The 4314-nt window shown below is 49.7% G+C and overlaps 1 protein-coding gene across 1 annotated transcript in view; it reads left to right on the forward strand.

The window, feature by feature from the left end:
- znf536 (zinc finger protein 536) overlaps nucleotides 1-4314 on the forward strand; it is a 147400-nt gene that overhangs the window by 76509 nt on the left and 66577 nt on the right. Inside the window, exon 4 of the mRNA XM_019884448.1 lies at nucleotides 521-603. The gene's annotated coding sequence lies outside the window, so the exon portion shown is untranslated. The remainder of the gene's footprint in view (nucleotides 1-520; nucleotides 604-4314) is intronic.

A 4314-nucleotide genomic window follows, 5' to 3' on the forward strand; every position in this document is an offset into this window, starting at 1 on the left:
GGCTTGTCAGAGGTGGCAGCCGATGCTTGCGCGCCGATAAATAGATAGGCGCCATCGAGCGCGTGGAAAATGAAAGGTGCCCCGAGTGGCGTGCGGTATTTAGCTTCGGCGCGGTGGCCTCGCCTTTGTCCCGCTGGGAAGGGATGGATTTCCAAAAAGTGCCTCCGGGCGCACGGTTTGATTTCATCTGTACCCTCGGGGTCAAATTTGACCCATTTTGACATTTGACAGCAATAAAAATACGCTACATGTCATTCTTTTGCCCTGACATGTGATGACTGCTACAAGGTTTGTGTCAGTGGACTCAAATGGATTTTAGATTTACCAGTCGACGTTCAATCAAGGGAAAATGGTAGACATGATAGAAATCTAAAAAACACACACACACGCACACCCACAACGGCGCAACTGCACACGCTATGGATGCATCTTCTTTATTGTTTTAAAATGAGACGGCGGCAGGGCGCTTGAAGCCACCCCAGTTTCTTGCGCTCATGGCGGCCTCTGCCCTCCCTTTCAGGTGGCGTTCCCGCCAGCAGTGCCGGCCACAGGCGGCTCAATCCAACACCGAGGTTCACTCCAGTATGCTGTTGGTGTGCTAAGGTAAGCAAAGCTGCGCTGTAGTTTCGCCACACGTGCGTCAGGCAACAACAACCTCGAATTCAGTTCAAGTCAATATTTGAGAATTTATGAATGTGTTTAGGATTGTTTTGTTTTTTGTTTTTTTTAAACACACTGACATCAAGTGTCAACCCGCACTATGTTTTCAGTTGCGATTTATTTTATTCATGCGTTGGGCTTTACTTCGACTCAGTGAATTTTTTAATGATAATTTGGAATTGGAATTGACATCCGCTTTGGCATCAAACAAATTCCCCAAGAATATTTGACTTTTTTTTTTTTTAATCCAAATTTAGGGTCATATGATTTTAAATGTGTCAGCCATTATATTACAGGATTAGAATTTCACCTTTCTCAACATTTTTATTTTGCCTTCATTTTATATCCTTACTTTTCATTTCATTACATTTTCTGTCGCGCTTTTTTTTTGGGGGGTTCTACCTGAGTATGCAGTCAAGTAAATTACCCGATGACTCTCCAAACACTCGCCGTTGAAATGTTTTGCCTCTCAGCCTGTCCCGAAACTTGATGGTCCTGGCCGTGCCATGAGAAAGAACATCTCGCACACACACACCAACTGTTCATCACTCACTCGCCAGTTCGACTTATCCCCAAAGGCGTCGTGTCTTTAAGTGCGCGCACGCGTACACACACACACACACACACACACACACACACACACACACACACACACACACACACACACACACACACACACACACACACACACACACAACACACGCACACACACACACACACACACACACACACACACACACACACACACACATTCTCAATTTGTAACAATCTGGATTGTGATAATCTGCTGTAATCACCCGCCACATGCCACCTAAAAACACACTCGGGTGGCATTCCGCCGTGCCGCCTCCACGCGCCAATGTCACTACCTCCACCGTCAATGTCACCGTCGCGCGCGCGTGTGTGTGTGTATGTGTGTGTTTGTGTGTGTGTGTGTGTGTGTGTGTGTGTGTGTCTTTGTCTGTGTGTTCACGTGGGCACGTTGGGGCGCAGGATTGTTGCGCAATTTATGTTTGGCATTAAACTAATTGAATCGTATATCAAAGGCGGGGCGAGGCGCAGGTGCTTGAAATTCCGAAAGGAAATGGGCAAGAAATAGGTCAGAAGTATCTTGACACGATGCTCCTTGCTTCACGCGCCTTCACGTCAAGGTGTCAAGATTGAGGTTTCGAATTCGGGTTTTGAGCCGAGTTAGGGTCTGTGTTGTAAATTAGGAGTCAGGGTTTTAAAGTCAGCTTTCAAACAATCTGAAACTTTCCAATGGGAGTCTCGAGCCTTTGGATGTAAAACAAGGTTCAGGTTTTAAAAGTAGGGATTCAAAAGAGCGTTCAGGTTTGAAGACGCCGTTAGCATTTCCGGCGAATGTTTCAAACCAGGGTTTGGGTGTTTAAAAGTGAAGTTACGGATCCAGGGTCCGGCTTTAAAAGTTTGTGTTTCAAGAAGACGTCAAGGTTTCAAATCTGGGTTAAGATTGCAGTCGGCACCTCACGGGTCAAGGGTTTGGAATCGGGGTTTCAAGCCTGGGTTCGGCTTTCGCACGAGGCTCGCGCTTCTGCAAGGAGGGTTGAAAACAGGGTCAGGGTTGCAAATTCGACTCGCATTGCAGAGGTTCGAATTCGGCATCGGGGTTTCAAGGTTGGATTTCGAGCAAGGGTTGGGCTTTCGGATCAGGATCGGGAGAACAAGATCGTCTGTCAAATGACGGTTTCAAGCTCGTGTTCAGGATTGAAATGAGGGTTCAAAGCCGAGGGGTGGCCTTCAAGCAAGGCTTCAGGGTTTCAAGGTAGGCTTTCAAGCAAGGGGTTGGGCTTCAAGTCTGGGTTGGACTTTGGATGTTGCTTTTTGGAGGCCAGTTTTACAGTGTGTGGTGTGAACGCCCCCCCCCGCCGGCCCTCCAACGAGACGGATGATAAATTCCGGGCGGGCGTCGGCCGCAACAGCTGTCGGCAGACAGGCCTGATATGAGAATAGCAGCATGGGATGAGCGGGCATTAAAAATGAATATGCTATTTAGCCTCGGTGTATTTTAGGTATTTGACATTTTCATGTCCGGACAGCCGCAATTTATTCCGAGTGTGCAGGAGACGGGCAAGGAGGTTTGGGCGGGGGAGGAAACAGCGGAAAGGGTGCCGGCCGGTCGCCGCCTCACCTTGTGAGGTCACGCCGTCGCAGCCGCGGCAAACTTTTGCCGCCAGCGTCGCCGCCATCCTCTTCAGCTTGACATCCCTGGCAGCAGACACTCCAGATTTGAAAGTCTGAAGCTTTTTGGGAGGTCTGAATTTCATGGATATCTTTAGCCGTTGCTTGATTATTTATTTGTTGGTTTGTTTATTTATTTATTTATTTATTGGAGTGGGGGGTGAAAAAAAAATCATTCGATTGTCATTCATGTGCCGGTGTGTGTGCGTGCGTGTGGAATTTGCTTTCTCCAACGCTGAATGTTCCAACCCGAGGGAGTGTTCAGCAGCTCTCCGTTGAACACCTTCACCTCAGTTACGGCGGCGATGCAAACGCTGAATGCGAGCGTGACGGCGAGAGAAGGAAGCCTCGCCGCCTTCCTTCCCACCTGTTGGATGCTCGGCTGCGGCTTCCCGCGCTCGCTACAAAGCCGGCGACGAATCAAAGCGCCCCCCCCCCCCCCCCCCCCCCCCCCCCTATGAAAGAAAATGTCTTAACAAGCATCGTCTTTCCCTCCTCTTAAGTGGAAGCGTTTGACTCGCTGCCTCCGTGAAATCTTTCAACATCACACGAGCATTACAAGTAAGAGTTTAAAAAAGAAAAAAAGAAAAAAATGCGAGCGTAGACGTCAATTTGTATTTTTTCCTGGCGGAGGCTAAAGTGACTTTGAGTCGGCGGCCTCCCGTCGCTCGCCATCACTCAAGTGTCCTCATTAGCATGTTGAAGACTTCCAATAGCGCCCCCTCCCTCTTGCTGGCTGACACTCGGCCCCGCAGGGGACGCGATGATCGTCATCCGCCCAGCGCCGCCCTCTCACTTGTTTTCACCGCACTTGACTTGCATAACCTGGTAAAGAGGTCAAGTTTAAAAGATTTGTTTTAAGACGGCTTTCGGTTTCCCATTTCGAGTTGGACGGCAAGGTTTGGCTTTCCAGACAGGGTTCAAGTTTCTCATGAGGGTTGGAGTTTTCAAGTCAGGTTTCGGCTGTCAGAGCAGGTTTTCGTGCTCGGGTTCACGGCTTTACACCGCGGCTAGCTCAAGTGGACGCGTCGACAGCTTGAGGCGGCGACGCCACAAGACGACCAAGCGCGCCGCAGGAATGTTTGATGATGTCATTCGATTGTTTGGCTTCTGCTAACGGCGGACCCTCCGCGCCTGCCTGATGTGCACATCAACAGCGACGGTAATCCTTTGGTTTTCGCGGTGAACTGGTTCCGGACCCTCGTTTTTTTCCATCGTGACGGGACGCAGGAAAGTGGGCCGGTTCTGAGTTGGAGGCGGCCATTTTGGAACGAATTCCAAGCCTCCCGCTTTTTCCGACTGGCGAATGGGCGCCGTTGAGCTGCGCAAGACGGATGCGAAAGCGTGAAGCCGAGCACGTCATTCATGGTCGCTCACAGCTTTCATTCCGTCTGAGTCACCTCGTCCGAATGTCTGTACATTTGTTGATCGTTGCCATCAAAGTGTTGTTCCACC

Source organism: Hippocampus comes, unplaced genomic scaffold, assembly GCF_001891065.2.
Source record: "Hippocampus comes isolate QL1 unplaced genomic scaffold, H_comes_QL1_v1.1 scaffold21, whole genome shotgun sequence".
Taxonomy (NCBI): domain Eukaryota; kingdom Metazoa; phylum Chordata; class Actinopteri; order Syngnathiformes; family Syngnathidae; genus Hippocampus; species Hippocampus comes.